This window comes from Aegilops tauschii, chromosome 3 (genome assembly GCF_002575655.3).
Source record: "Aegilops tauschii subsp. strangulata cultivar AL8/78 chromosome 3, Aet v6.0, whole genome shotgun sequence".
Lineage (NCBI taxonomy): Eukaryota > Viridiplantae > Streptophyta > Magnoliopsida > Poales > Poaceae > Aegilops > Aegilops tauschii.
The window spans coordinates 581,058,014-581,074,761 of record NC_053037.3 but is presented as its reverse complement, the minus strand read 5'-3'; the positions used below and the strand labels follow the sequence as shown (position 1 = coordinate 581,074,761).

Below are 16,748 nucleotides of genomic sequence, written 5' to 3'. Positions count from 1 at the left end.
CAAATCCGATCTTGCGGCGTCCCTTCTCAATGACACTGCTTCCAACATTAGATGTCATGATCAACAGTGTATTCTTGAAATCAACTGTCCGACCCTTGCTATCGGTCAAAATCTTCCATCTTCCAGTATTTTGAAGCATCATGTTGAAGACGTCTGGATGTGCCTTTTCGATCTCATCAAAGAGAACTACTGTGTAAGGGCGACGACGAACTGCTTCAGTTAATTGACCACCCTCAGTATAGCCAAGGTGGCGACCCAATTAGTTTCGAAACAGTATGTCTCTCCATGAACTCACTCATATCAAGCCTGATCATGGCTTCCTCAGAGCCAAAGTAGTACGATGCCAAAGCTTTAGCAAGTTCTGATTTACAAATGCCGGTTGTACAGAGAATATAAAACTAGCAATAGGTCTCTTTGGGTTCTTGAGGCCAACACGGGCTCGATGGATTGCACGACTAATAGCGTTGACAACCTCATCCTGGCCAATGATACGTTGATGCAGTGTTTCCTCCATCTTCAGGAGACGGTCAGATTCATCAGCGGAAACCTTCTCGACACGTAGTCCAGTCCAAGAGGAGATAATGTGCTGGATATCTGCCTCCGTGACCAAAGGATCAACTTCACCAGACTCGCTCTCTGCCTTAACCAGTTCCTTGCTATTGTCAATGATGGCCGTAATCTGTGCCTTCAGTTCCATTTCCTTGTCTCTTAGTTCCCCAGCCTATCAAACAATAAGTTGGTAGGGAAAGATCAAAATGAAATACCAGGGAGTGGTACACTTCAATGCTGCGATAGCAGAGAGATGGTGATAGACTGAGAGCGTTACATTGCTGCCAAGATGTTTCTGGGCTGCATATCTATATTTGTATGTTCTTTGGTAAACACATATTGTAAAGGGTGTATTCAAGTGTAGGATAATTGGTTTTGATGTCTATGTTGTGTGTGCGCGTGCAGGTGCCAAAGGCGTCTGATCGAACTCAGGTGGAGGCAAGGAGGTTCGGCTCTCAGATATGCCACCATTAACGCTTGATGATACTGATGTGTAGACTGTAAGTTTCCCCCGTGCAGATTGCATAATTTTTTATACATGTTGCTTAAGTTGATCACCATGTGACATATTGTGTTGTTAATTCGAACTCAAGAATAGAGATAATCAAGTCTGTAGTGCTTCAAGTCTGAAAGTTGATACTTTAATTTGACAACTGATTCTTGCTGTAGTGCTTCAAGTGTGATTGCTCCCTGTTTGATTCAAGGCTTAGTTCGAGTTAAAATAGTATACCTGTCCAATTACATATAATTCGTGTTCTGCACTGATACTGTCCAACATATCTATATTTTTTGAAGTATCCATGCCATCTTTACAATAATCTTATATGGTTTTGATATAATTTGCATGGAACTAACCCGGACTGACACTGTTTTCAGCAAAACTACACTACTAGGGAAAAGCCAAACAGTAGCGCGGGTTAAATGCGTATCAGTAGCGTGGGTGGCCGCGCTACTGATACGGCACTACAACTAATGCTTATCAGTAGCGCGGTTCAACCCGCGCTGCTGCTATCTAGGTATAGCAGCAGCGTCTGTATGCAACACGCGCTGCTGCTAATAGCTGCAGCGCCCTTTAGCAAAGAGCGCTATTGCTACGAGCACGCTGCTGCTAAAGCCATACCCCGCGCTACTGTTATTAGTTTTTGATTTTTTTCTGCTCCATATTTTTTGCTGCTGAATTTTGTTTAGGGCTTTATACAATAATCTCTAGCATAGCATATACATACAAATGTAATCATAGCATATACATACAAATAGTCTTATCAAATCATGTCATCATCATAATCATCATCCAACACAAACTGGTCTCTTGTCATCATCTCGAAAGTAACGATACATGCAAGTCTCGAATACTTGCAATTACATCGTCATCCATCTAAACAATGATATACACGAGAAGTGCTATCTGTTGGGAATCGTAGCATAATTTAAAATTTTCCTACGCTCACCAAGATGCATCTATGGAGTCTACTAGCAACGAGGGGAAGGGAGTGCATCTACATACCCTTATAGATCGCGAGCGGAAGCGTTCCAATGAACGTGGATGACGGAGTCGTACTCGCCGTGATCCAAATCACCGATGACCGAGTGCCGAACGGACGGCACCTCCGCGTTCAACACACGTATGGTGCAGCGACGTCTCCTCCTTCTTGATCCAGCAAGGGGGAAGGAGAGGTTGATGGAGATCCAGCAGCACGACGGCGTGGTGGTGGATGTAGCGGCTCTCCGGCAGGGCTTCGCCGAGCTTCTGCGAGAGAGAGAGAGAGGTGTTGCAGGGGAGGAGGGAGGCGCCAAAGGCTGTAGTAGTCTGCCCTCCCTCCCCCCCTTTATATAGGCCCTTGGGGGGGTGCGCCAGCCCTAGGAGATGGGATCTCCAAGGGGGGGGGGGGGGGCGGCGGCCAAGGGGGGAAGGGGTTGCCTTGCCCCCCAAGGCAAGGGGGAACTCCCCCCCCCTTAGGGTTCCCAACCCTAGGCGCATGGGGGGGAGGCCCAAGGGGCGCCCCAGCCCACTAGGGGCTGGTTCCCCTCCACTTTCAGCCCACGGGGCCCTCCGGGACAGGTGGCCCCACCCGGTGGACCCCCGGGACCCTTCCGGTGGTCCCGGTACAATACCGATAACCCCTGAAACTTTCCCGGTGGCCGAAACTGGACTTCCTATATATAATTCTTCACCTCCGGACCATTCTGGAACCTCTCGTGACGTCCTGGATCTCATCCGGGACTCCGAACAACTTTCGGGTTTCCGCATACATATATCTCTACAACCCCAGCGTCACCGAACCTTAAGTGTGTAGACCCTACGGGTTCGGGAGACATGCAGACATGACCGAGACGCCTCTCCGGTCAATAACCAACAGCGGGATCTGGATACCCATGTTGGCTCCCACATGTTCCACGATGATCTCATCGGATGAACCACGGTGTCGAGGATTCAATCAATCCCGTATACAATTCCCTTTGTCAATCGGTATGTTACTTGCCCGAGATTCGATCGTCGGTATCCCAATACCTTGTTCAATCTCGTTACCGGCAAGTCTCTTTACTCGTACCGCAATGCATGATCCCGTGACTAATGCCTTAGTCACATTGAGCTCATTATGATGATGCATTACCGAGTGGGCCCAGAGATACCTCTCCGTCACACGGAGTGACAAATCCCAGTCTTGATCCGTGCCAACCCAACAGACACTTTCGGAGATACCCGTAATGCACCTTTATAGTCACCCAGTTACGTTGTGACGTTTGGCACACCCAAAGCACTCCTACGGTATCCGGGAGTTGCACGATCTCATGGTCTAAGGAAAAGATACTTGACATTGAAAAAGCTCTAGCAAACGAAACTACACGATCTTTTATGCTATGCTTAAGTTGGGTCTTGTCCATCACATCATTCTCCTAATGATGTGATCCCGTTATCAATGACATCCAATGTCCATAGTCAGGAAACCATGACTATCTGTTGATCAACGAGCTAGTCGACTAGAGGCTTACTAGGGACACGTTGTGGTCTATTTATTCACACATGTATTACGATTTTCGGACAATACAATTATAGCATGAATAATAGACAATTATCATGAACAAAGAAATATAATAATAACCATTTATTATTGCCTCTAGGGCATATTTCCAACAGTCTCCCACTTGCACTAGAGTCAATAATCTAGTTACATTGTGATGAATCGAACACCCATTGCGTCCTGGTGTTGATCATGTTTTGCCCTCGGGAGAGGTTTAGTCAACGGATCTGCTACATTCAGGTCCGTATGTACTTTACAAATATCTATGTCTCCATTTTGAACACTTTCACGAATGGAGTTGAAGCGACGCTTGATATGTCTGGTCTTCCTGTGAAACCTGGGCTCCTTCGCAAGGGCAATAGCTCCAGTGTTGTCACAGAAGAGAGTCATCGGGCCCGACGCATTGGGAATCACCCCTAGGTCGGTAATGAACTCCTTCATCCAGACTGCTTCCTGTGCTGCCTCCGAGGCTGCCATGTACTCCGCTTCACATGTAGATCCCGCCACGACGCTTTGCTTGCAACTGCACCAGCTTACTGCTCCTCCATTCAAAATATACACGTATCCGGTCTGTGACTTCGAGTCATCCAGATCTGTGTCGAAGCTAGCGTCGACGTAACCCTTTACGACGAGCTCTTCGTCACCTCCATAAACGAGAAACATATCCTTAGTCCTCTTCAGGTACTTCAGGATATTCTTGACTGCTGTCTAGTGTTCCTTGCCGGGATTACTTTGGTACCTTCCTACCAAACTTACGGCAAGGTTTACATCAGGTCTGGTACACAGCATGGCATACATAATAGACCCTATGGCCGAGGCATAGGGGATGACACTCATCTCTTCTATATCTTCTGCCGTGGTCGGACATTGAGCCGTGCTCAATTGCACACCTTGCAATACAGGCAAGAACCCCTTCTTGGACTGATCCATATTGAACTTCTTCAATATCTGTCAAGGTATGTACTCTGTGAAAGACCAATGAGGCGTCTTGATCTATCTCTATAGATCTTGATGCCTAATATATAAGCAGCTTCTCCAAGGTCCTTCATTGAAAAACACTTATTCAAATAGGCCTTTATACTCTCCAAGAATTCTATATCATTTCCCATCAATAATATGTCATCCACATATAATATGAGAAATGCTACAGAGCTCCCACTCACTTTCTTGTAAACACAGGCTTCTCCATAAGTCTGTGTAAACCCAAACGCTTTGATCATCTCATCAAAGCGAATGTTCCAACTCCGAGATGCTTGCACCAGCCCATAGATTGAGCGTTGGAGCTTGCATACTTTGTTAGCATTCTTAGGATCGACAAAACCTTCCGGCCGCATCATATACAACTCTTCCTTAAGGAAGCCGTTAAGGAATGCCGTTTTGACGTCCATCTGCCATATCTCATAATCATAGTATGCGGCAATTGCTAACATGATTCGGACGGACTTCAGCTTCGCTACGGGTGAGAAAGTCTCATCGTAGTCAACCCCTTGAACTTGTCGGTAACCCTTAGCGACAAGTCGAGCTTTGTAGATGGTCACATTACCATCTGCGTCCGTCTTCTTCTTAAAGATCCATTTGTTTTCTATGGCTCGCCGCTCAACGGGCAAGTCAGTCAAAGTCCATACTTTGTTTTCATACATGGATTCTATCTCGGATTTCATGGCTTCTAGCCATTTGTCGGAATCCGGGCCCGCCATCGCTTCTTCATAGTTCGAAGGTTCACCGTTGTCTAACAACATGATTTCCAGGACAGGGTTGCCGTACCACTCTGGTGCGGAACGTGTCCTTGTGGACCTATGAAGTTCAGTAACTTGATCTGAAGCTTCATGATCATCATCATTAACTTCCTCCCCAGTCGGTGTAGGCACCACAGGAACATTTTCCCGCGCTGCGCTACTTTCCGGTTCGGAAGGGGTGACTATCACCTCATCAAGTTCCACTTTCCTCCCACTCAATTCTTTCGAGAGAAACTCCTTCTCTAGAAAGGACCCGTTCTTGGCAACGAAGATCTTGCCTTCGGATCTGAGGTAGAAGGTATACCCAATAGTTTCCTTAGGGTATCCTATGAAGACGCATTTTTCCGATTTGGGTTCGAGCTTTTCAGGTTGAAGTTTCTTGACATAAGCATCGTATCCCCAAACTTTTAGAAACGACAGCTTAGGTTTCTTCCCAAACCATAATTCATACAGTGTCGTCTCAACGGATTTAGACGGTGCCCTATTTAAAGTCAATGCGGCAGTCTCTAAAGCATAACCCCAAAATGAGAGCGGTAAAACGGTAAGAGACATCATAGATCGCACCATATCTAATAGAGTGCGATTACGACGTTCGGACACACCATTTCTCTGAGGTGTTCCAGGCGGCGTGAGTTGTGAAACTATTCCACATTTCCTTAAGTGTGTACCAAATTCATGACTTAAATATTCTCCTCCACGATCTGATCGTAAGAATTTTATTTTTCTGTCACGTTGATTCTCAACGTCACTCTGAAATTCCTTGAACTTTTCAAAGGTTTCAGACTTGTGTTTCATTAGGTAGACATACCCATATCTACTTAAGTCATCAGTGAGAGTGAGAACATAACGATATCCTCTGCGAGCCTCAACACTCATCGGACCGCACACATCGGTATGTATGATTTCCAATAAGTTGGTTGCTCGCTCCATTGTTCCGGAGAACGGAGTCTTGGTCATCTTACCCATGAGGCATGGTTCGCACGTGTCAAATGATTCGTAATCAAGAGACTCCAAAAGTCCATATGCATGGAGCTTCTTCATGCGCTTGACACCAATGTGACCAAGGCGGCAGTGCCACAAGTATGTGGGACTATCGTTATCAACTTTACATCTTTTGGTATTCACACTATGAACATGTGTAACATCACGTTCGAGATTCATCAAAAATAAACCATTGACCAGCGGGGCATGACCATAAAACATATCTCTCAAATAAATAGAACAACCATTATTCTCGGATTTAAATGAGTAGCCATCTCGAATTAAACGAGATCCAGATACAATGTTCATGCTCAAAGCTGGCACTAAATAACAATTATTGAGGTTTAAAACTAATCCCGTAGGTAGATGCAGAGGTAGCGTGCCGACGGCGATCACATCGACCTTGGAACCATTCCCGACGCGCATCGTCACCTCGTCCTTTGCCAGTCTCCGTTTATTCCGTAGTTCCTGCTTTGAGTTACAAATATGAGCAACCGCACCGGTATCAAATACCCAGGAGCTACTACGAGTACTGGTAAGGTACACATCAATTACTTGTATATCACATATACCTTGGGTGTTGCCGGCCTTCTTCTTGTCTGCTAAATATTTGGGGCAGTTTCGCTTCCAGTGACCACTTCCCTTGCAATAAAAGCACTCAGTCTCGGGCTTGGGTCCATTCTTTGACTTCTTCCCGGTAACTGGCTTACCGGGCGCGGCAACTCCCTTGCCGTCCTTCTTGAAGTTCTTCTTACCCTTGCCCTTCTTGAACTTAGTGGTTTTATTCACCATCAACACTTGATGTTCTTTTCTGATCTCTACCTCAGCTGATTTCAGCATTGAATATACCTCGGGAATGGTCTTTTCCATCGCCTGCATATTGTAGTTCATCACAAAGCTCTTGTAGCTTGGTGGAAGCGACTGGAGGATTCTGTCAATGACCGCGTCATCCGGGAGATTAACTCCCAGCTGAGACAAGCGGTTGTGCAACCCAGACATTCTGAGTATGTGCTCACTAACAGAACTGTTCTCCTCCATTTTACAGCTGAAGAACTTGTCGGAGACATCATATCTCTCGACCCGGGCATGAGCTTGAAAAACCAGTTTCAGCTCCTCGAACATCTCATATGCTCCATGTTTCTCAAAACACTTTTGGAGACCCGGTTCTAAGCTGTAAAGCATGCCGCACTGAACGAGGGAGTAATCATCAGCACGCTGCTGCCAAGCGTTCATAACGTCTTGGTTCTCAGGGATTGGTGCTTCACCTAGCGGTGCTTCTAAGACATAATCTTTCTTGGCTGCTATGAGGATGATCCTCAGGTTCCGGACCCAGTCCGTATAGTTGCTGCCATCATCTTTCAGCTTGGTTTTCTCTAGGAACGCGTTGAAATTGAGGACAACATGGGCCATTTGATCTACAATACATAGTGTAAAGATTTTAGACTAAGTTCATGATAATAAAGTTCATATAATCAAATTATTTAATGAACTCCCACTCAGATAGACATCCCTCTAGTCATCTAAGTGAAACATGATCCGAATTCAACTAGGCCGTGTCCGATCATCACGTGAGACGGACTAGTCAAGATCGGTGAACATCTCCATGTTGATCGTATCTTCTATACGACTCATGCTCGACCTTTCGGTCCTCCGTGTTCCGAGGCCATGTCTGTACATGCTAGGCTCGTCAAGTCAACCTAAGTGTATTGCGTGTGTTTCGATGCCATGTCTGTACATGCTAGGCTCGTCAACACCCGTTGTATTCGAACGTTAGAATCTATCACACCCGATCATCACGTGGTGCTTCGAAACAACGAACTTTCGCAACGGTGCACAGTTAGGGTGAACACTTTCTTGAAATTATTATAAGGGATCATCCTACTTGCTACCGTCGTTCTAAGCAAATAAGATGCAAAAACATGATAAACATCACATGCAATCAAATAGTGACATGATATGGCCAATATCATCATGCTCCTTTGATCTCCATCTTCGGGGCACCATGATCATCCTTGTCACCGGCATGACACCATGATCTCCATCATCATGATCTCCATCATTGTGTCTTCATGAAGTCGTCACGCCAACGAATACTTCTACTTCTATGGCTAACGCGTTTAGCAATAAAGTAAAGTAATTTACATGGCGTTTATTCAATGACACGCAGGTCATACAAAATAATAAAGACAACTCCTATGGCTCCTGCCGGTTGTCATACTCATCGACATGCAAGTCGTGATTCCTATTACAAGAATATGATCAATCTCATACATCACACATATATCATTCATCACATCTTCTGGCCATATCACATCACATAGCACTTGCTGCAAAAACAAGTTAGACGTCCTCTAATTGTTGTTGCAAGTTTTTACGTGGTTTGTAGGTTTCTTAGCAAGAACGTTTCTTACCTACGTATGACCACAACGTGATTTGCCAATTTCTATTTACCCTTCATAAGGACCCTTTTCATCGAATCCGTTCCGACTAAAGTAGGAGAGACAGACACTCGCTAGCCACCTTATGCAACTAGTGCATGTCAGTCGGTGGAACCAGTCTCACGTAAGCGTACGTGTAAGGTCGGTCCGGGCCGCTTCATCCTACAATGCCGCCGAAACAAGAAACGACTAGTAGCGGCAAGAAGAATTGGCAAACTCAACGCCCACAACTGCTTTGTGTTCTACTCGTGCATAGTAACTACGCATAGGCCTGACTCATGATGCCACTGTTGGGAATCGTAGCATAATTTAAAATTTTCCTACGCTCACCAAGATGCATCTATGGAGTCTACTAGCAACGAGAGGAAGGGAGTGCATCTACATACCCTTGTAGATCGCGAGCGGAAGCGTTCCAATGAACGTGGATGACGGAGTCGTACTCGCCGTGATCCAAATCACCGATGACCGAGTGCCGAACGGACGGCACCTCCGCGTTCAACACACGTACGGTGCAGCGACGTCTCCTCCTTCTTGATCCAGCAAGGGGGAAGGAGAGGTTGATGGAGATCCAGCAGCACGACGGCGTGGTGGTGGATGTAGCGGCTCTCCGGCAGGGCTTCGCCGAGCTTCTGCGAGAGAGAGAGAGGTGCTGCAGGGGAGGAGGGAGGCGCCAAAGGCTGTAGTAGTCTGCCCTCCCTCCCCCCTTTATATATGCCCTTGGGGGGGTGCGCCAGCCCTAGGAGATGGGATCTCCAAGGGGGGGGGGCGGCGGCCAAGGGGGGAAGGGGTTGCCTTGCCCCCCAAGGCAAGGGGGAACTCCCCCCCCCTTAGGGTTCCCAACCCTAGGCGCATGGGGGGGAGGCCCAAGGGGCGCCCCAGCCCACTAGGGGCTGGTTCCCCTCCACTTTCAGCCCACGGGGCCCTCCGGGACAGGTGGCCCCACCCGGTGGACCCCCGGGACCCTTCCGGTGGTCCCGGTACAATACCGATAACCCCCGAAACTTTCCCGGTGGCCGAAACTGGACTTCCTATATATAATTCTTCACCTCCGGACCATTCCGGAACCTCTCGTGACGTCCTGGATCTCATCCGGGACTCCGAACAACTTTCGGGTTTCCGCATACATATATCTCTACAACCCTAGCGTCACCGAACCTTAAGTGTGTAGACCCTACGGGTTCGGGAGACATGCAGACATGACCGAGACGCCTCTCCGGTCAATAACCAACAGCGGGATCTGGATACCCATGTTGGCTCCCACATGTTCCATGATGATCTCATCGGATGAACCACGGTGTCGAGGATTCAATCAATCCCGTATACAATTCCCTTTGTCAATCGGTATGTTACTTGCCCGAGATTCGATCGTCGGTATCCCAATACCTTGTTCAATCTCGTTACCGGCAAGTCTCTTTACTCGTACCGCAATGCATGATCCCGTGACTAATGCCTTAGTCACATTGAGCTCATTATGATGATGCATTACCGAGTGGGCCCAGAGATACCTCTCCGTCACACGGAGTGACAAATCCCAGTCTTGATCCGTGCCAACCCAACAGACACTTTCGGAGATACCCGTAATGCACCTTTATAGTCACCCAGTTACGTTGTGACGTTTGGCACACCCAAAGCACTCCTACGGTATCCGGGAGTTGCACGATCTCATGGTCTAAGGAAAAGATACTTGACATTGAAAAAGCTCTAGCAAACGAAACTACACAATCTTTTATGCTATGCTTAAGTTGGGTCTTGTCCATCACATCATTCTCCTAATGATGTGATCCCGTTATCAATGACATCCAATGTCCATAGTCAGGAAACCATGACTATCTGTTGATCAACGAGCTAGTCGACTAGAGGCTTACTAGGGACACGTTGTGGTCTATTTATTCACACATGTATTACGATTTCCGGACAATACAATTATAGCATGAATAATAGACAATTATCATGAACAAAGAAATATAATAATAACCATTTATTATTGCCTCTAGGGCATATTTCCAACACTATCACTATGAGTGATAGCGGAACTATGCAGTACATGAGGCGGCGGTTATGAGTCCTTTCTCGCGTTAGCGTGAACCTCAAGTAACTAGCTTCTGCTTCTTGTCTACTTTTGAAGCCTTTATGGCTGGCACCCGAGACCCCCTCCACTTGCGCCTGCCACTCAGGCCACTCGTCGTACACTCCCGGAACCTTCCCTTTGTACACTACATAGCACTCCTTCTTCGCCATCAAGAATCTAGGTACCTGTTAGAGATGCATCTTCATCAAGAGAATGTATCATATGCAACAAAATATACTAGAGCAACACGAAAAAGAAAGGGTTAGCAACTAGATGCAACATATAGTACACAAACTAATTAACTAGAGGTACCCATGTCATCGTACCCAAACTAACAAATTAGCGTTACGCAAGTTCGACAGGACCATGGACATCACAAAGTTTCATCGCTACAGAAAGTATACAAGTTCAACCGACACATATCATCATCATCGGCATCGTAAAGCACTAGAAGTTCCATCCTTCCATATCATCAAGGATGGACCCTAGCTTCTTGAACGGCGTGAGGTCATGACGTTGCATGCCTATGCGAGTTCAGACGTCAGCTCGCGATATAGGGCCTTGGTGGAACATCCCCTTCTCATCGACGACTTCTTTCATGATGATCGTTGCAATGTACCTTTGGATGTGAAAGAAGTCATCTCTAAGTTTATAATCCGCTTCTCCATGAGATTCTACCCACTTGCGGATATGATCATCGTTTCTGGTTGTCATGCAAAGCTTTTGGTGATCCGTGCTGAACTCAATAATGAGATGGAGGAGGTAGAATCCATCTTTCTTGCTTGGTTTTGGGACATGCATGCAACAGAAGTTAGTTTTATGCGAGAAACCCAATTTCTTGTTCCTTTGTTTCCTGATCTGCAGGTGGCCACCCCTAATGCTAAAGCCTTGGAGAGCATCATCTAGAATATTCATTATGTGGGTGTAGTCCTTCTTCTCGTAGTCTCTAGTAGGGTCGAAATACACGACATGGGAGACTCGCGGGAAAAGAACAATAAGGACGGCGCGCCCGTTGCTGCGGGGAAAAAGACACCTCAAATTATTCTCCATATGAGCGAGAAGGAATGATTGAAATGTACGAAAGGGTTGTCCGGAACTGACTTACTTTGGATGATAAGGCAGGAGGACAATTTCCTGGTCCTTATTCTGTACCATGAAGTTTTGGAGGTACTCCCTAGCAGTTTCACACTCAAAGTCGCCGAGACTCAAGAAAGACTCGTGCATGTAGTACGGATCCGCCACACAGCTTTGTGAGACTTCTTCTCTCTTCATGACGGAGCTCATATGTAGCGCAAAAAGGCGGACGGTTGTAAATTGGAGCCGCCTTGTGAGAAACATCTCGAAGATATGGTCAAACCGCAGGAAGAACACCTCCGCGGGCTGTGTGTCGACGTAGCACTTCCCCTCAGTCACACGAGCCACGTATGTCGGGTATCCTGGATCCTTCGACGCTAGTAGTCTTTTCTCAGTCGACAACACATGGTCGTGCAGTCTCCTGAGATCCCCTGATAGTGCCTCCAGCGGTTTCGGCGGTAGCATCGGCTCGCCCGTGACATGGAACATGGCCGCACCTTTGACGGTTACACGCTCTTCAAAATCCACCGTCTGGCTGCTATGTGCTCTGGCTTGTTTGGAGGCAGCTATCTTCCCCGGTCTCTTCCTCTCCTTTTTCTTGGGCACACCTTCCAGACCCTTCCTTAACCCATGCCCCAGTATTGCCGGGCTAAGCATTGTACGACCCCCGGCTAGTTGAGCCTGTGTTGAGTTGGCATCTTCAGGCGTGTCCTGTGAGGATTCCATGAAGAGAGACTTCTTGCAATCCCTTCTAGGACGTTCCTGCCCGGGCAGATCATCCATATCCTCATCAGCATGCTGATAGCCCGATTCCTCATATGGCTAACTCATCATATCTAAGTCACCGTCATAGGCGCCTGTAATGAGGAAACCCATTTAGTCCTTCGTCTCCTCCATCTCATCATCCATTCTCTGTTCTACGGGACCGATTACATCAGCCAGTACTATTGGACCCCCTTCATCACGTCGTCCGCCGCTCTCACCCGACACTACAGGAGCTGGTAATTGCGTAGGTGGGGTGGTGGTCTCCATACATGCTTGTTGATGTGTGGTTATTGGTGTGCTATCGGCCGGCTCCAGACGAAGAAGATTCTTCGGCCATAGCAGCACCCAACCCTTGCAGCTTCCAATCCGCGGCAGGGTCTCGTCGTCCTCTCCCCCTAGGCATACTAGAGGAGGCAAATCCTCGTGTCCCGTTATCACACTCGACAAGGTAACTCTGAAGTGCCCAGCGGGCATCGGCTGGTTGTAGAACGTGAGTTCCAAGGGCTTCATTAGCACCCCCTTTCCCACGTCCACCTTCTGGCCTTTGATCAAGTAGAGTATGGCGCACGGGGTTTCGTCGGCCTGCGAACACATGTCTGCGGCGTAAAACATCAGAAAGGCAACGGAAATGGAATATTCTAGATATATATATGTTCGTGCGACATGTAATTACCATGAGGGCGTCGAGCTCAGCCAAAGATGAAGGCCCGCCTAGCGCGCCAGAGATTGAGGACGGGCTGCTATGAGCAGGTGCGGGTGCGGGTGCGAGAGCAGGCCCGGTTGCGTGAGCAGGTGATGGTGCGGTGGTGTTATTCACAGAGTTGCTCGTGACGAAACTGGGCAACGGGAAATCATGTACTGTCTTGTCTGGATTTTCCTTCGTCCAGTTGATGATAGCCGGTACCAAGTTAGTAGCGAAATCATTTCTGCAGGCAGTTACAGCTACACTGACTGCCTGCTGTAGCAACTCATTTTTCACCTCGGCTGTTTTTTCGCGTCCTCAGCTTCTTTTTTCTCGAACGCAAGCTTCACCTTCTCGTTGATGTCCGCCTGACTAAACTTCTTTTTCTGCTTCTTGGCCTCCGGGCCCTCGTTGTAAAACACCTTCCATGTGGCGCCGGAGACACACATCGATATTGCGGCCGCTGGCCCAAAGGGAGTCCCTTAAGTTCGTTCAAGGCCCGGTTGAGAGGGGTGTCCCACTTGGGCCTCATCGGAGAAGTAGGGCTTTCGGCTGCAAGCTGGTGTTGCTTCTCCTGCAGAAGAAACGTGAACCATTTACGAATGTGTAGTCGACTTGATCTGGAGCTAAATGTAAGGTGGTAAAAGAATAATTACCAGTAGTCTAATCAATCTCCTGGTGATCTGGTCCATGTAAAAAACCTTCTTTTCCTTGTCCCACTTGTAGCAGGACCTGATGAAGTCACGCTCCAAGGGGTTGGTGAACTTCGCGAAGGGGTCTGGGAGACCCGCGGCTTCACGTTCTGCGTCATCCTTATCCCATATGGGCCTTTTACCGAGGTAGCCACGGCTTCCGAGGCGATGCTTCCCCGTGTTCCTTTGCTGAAGGCTCTTGAATTTCGCAGCCTTAGCCTTGGCTGCCTCGGTAGCGCAAGTGTCCTTTAACTTTTCGAACTCCTCTTCCGTAAGTGTCGGATTTTCCTCCAGAATCTTGGACAGGAGTTCCTCAGCCTCAATAGCTCGTTTCACCCTCCCTTTCCAGGAGGCCAAATTATTGCTGAACATGCCCATGGCGTGATTGTTAATCTTTTTCATCTTGGGATCATCCCACAGTTGTTCTATGTTATCATCCCGGTCGGGGAACTTGAATCTCTTGTGCAACTTCGTCAGGAGCATCTGCCTCAAATGTTCTTTACTCCTTAAGTCATCGTCGTTGATGCTCGCACATTCCCGTAGGATGCATCCTACTTGGTTCCCATAGCACTTACGAGGTTCTTCCGGCTCTAATGGCTCAAACTTGCCAGGTGCCATCTTTGTGATCACCAGTCGTCCAATGCCGAGTTTGTTAGGTTTTTGTATCCTCTACTTCTTCTTTTCGGTAGCGGCATCGGCGCCGGTACCTTCCCCGCCGGTATCTTCCTCGCCGGTACCTTCCCCGCCGGTCTCGGCGCCGCCATCGGCGCCGGCGCCGTCGGTGTTGATGTCGGCATCAGTACCATCATCGAGGCCGACCTGCGTGTTTAGCAGACAAAAAGTCGAGGTACTCTTGTTCACCATCATAATCCATCTCGTCCGCATCTTGGTCAGGAGGCCCGGTTTCTTCGTTGTTCGACATGTTTCCTATGATTAAGTCTCCTCGTTTAATTCTAAAACTATGAAAAAAATCGGAAATGACATAAAAAAGATCTATGTTTGCCGGAATGCCATTTCCCGGCAACTCCCGGCACTCGAAATGCCTACTATCTAGCACAAGTCATGCCAAAATTCACGGAAAATTTCGGCATGACCTCTGCTAAAAAAATGGACATATCGAGCGCCTGAAATTCACCGGAACGGAAATGAATCAACATTCTGGCGTAACATAGGCAACTCGGATCATTTACCCTGCCCATAATTATCATTTTCCAAATATGACATGTCCAAAATGTGACATGTCCAAATTCCAAATATGACATGTCCAAAACATCACATGTCCACATATCACATGTCCACTTCAAATTTGCATATAAAAGGAAAAAAATATAGAACTTGAAGAAAAATGCAAGAAGTCATTTTTCTTCACAATATTTGAAAGTAAATTCAGCCTACCTACATTTGCTTTAACAAGGGATGTTGATTTGGACAATTGTTTAAACGAATTCTATTTATTTAATACTAATTCTAATTAACTAACTAGCATTATAAAATTTAAATAGCAACAATTACTTAAACTAAAAAATGCAAGAAACCTATATAATCAATTTTGCCTGTTCTTTTAACTACAATTGCTTAACCCTAAATTTCTGTCTTATTTTGAAACCTATGGTTCATAAAAACCTAGATAAATTCATAACTAAATAGATAACCTAACTAACCTACTGCCCTAACTAAAACCTAAGTAAATTAACCGAAGAACCCTAGCTAGCAGAGAGAGGAGGAGCGGTCGGGGGCTTACAGAGGGTGCATGGGCGAGGAGGCAGGCCCGATGACGGCCGAGGTTGGGAGGGGAGGAAGCAGAGGAGGGAGGCGTGGCGCGTTGGGGTCGGGGGCGAGCGCCGGGGGCGAGCGTAGGGGCGCGGCGAGGGCAGGGCTCCGTGATACGTCTCCAACGTATCTATAATTTTTTATTATTCCATGCTGTTATATTATCAATCTTGAATGTTTTATAATCATTTTGTAGTCATTTTATATCAATTTTTGGTACTAACCTATTGACATAGTGCCAAGTGCGAGTTGCTGTTTTTTGCATGTTTTTTTACATCGCATGAAATCAATATCAGACGGAATCCAAATGCAACGAAACTTCACGGAGATTTTTTTTGGACGAGAAGGAACATAATGGGCCCTGGCTGCGCCTGGAGGAGAGCACAACCCACCAGGGCGCGCCAGGAGGCCCAGGTGTGCCCTGGTGGGTTGTGCCCACCTCGGGTGCCCCCGGACCGCCTCTTTGCTCTATAAATACCAAAATATTCATAGAACCCTAGGGGAGTCGACGAAATATTGATCCAGCCGCCGTAGAGTCCAAAACCGCCAGATCTAATCTAGACACTATCTTGGATGGGGTTCACCACCTCCATTGGTGCCTCTCCGATGATGCGTGAGTAGTTCTTTGTAGACCTTCGGGTCCGTAGTTAGTAGCTAGATGGCTTCGTCTCTCTCGCTGAATTCTCAATGCAATGGTCACTTGGAGATCCATATGATGTAACTCTTTTATGGTGTGTTTGTTGGGATCGATGAACTTTGAGTTTATGATCAGATCTATCTTTTTATATCCATGAAAGTATTTCAGTTTCTTTGATCTCTTTTACGCATGATCTCTTATAGCCTCGTATTTCTTCTCCGATATTTGGGTTTTGTTTGGCCAACTTGATCTATTTATCTTGCAATGGGAAGAGGTGCTTTGTAGTGGGTTCGATCTTACGGTGCTTGATCCCAGTGACAGAAAGGGAAATGACAC

General features: G+C 47.0%; 1 pseudogene; it reads right to left on the bottom strand.

Annotated features, from left to right (window-relative positions):
• Window positions 1-233: 233 nt before the first annotated feature.
• LOC109775059 (chaperone protein ClpC1, chloroplastic-like) lies at window positions 234-14,890 on the bottom strand (annotated as a pseudogene).
• Between the last annotated feature and the right edge of the window lie 1,858 nt (window positions 14,891-16,748).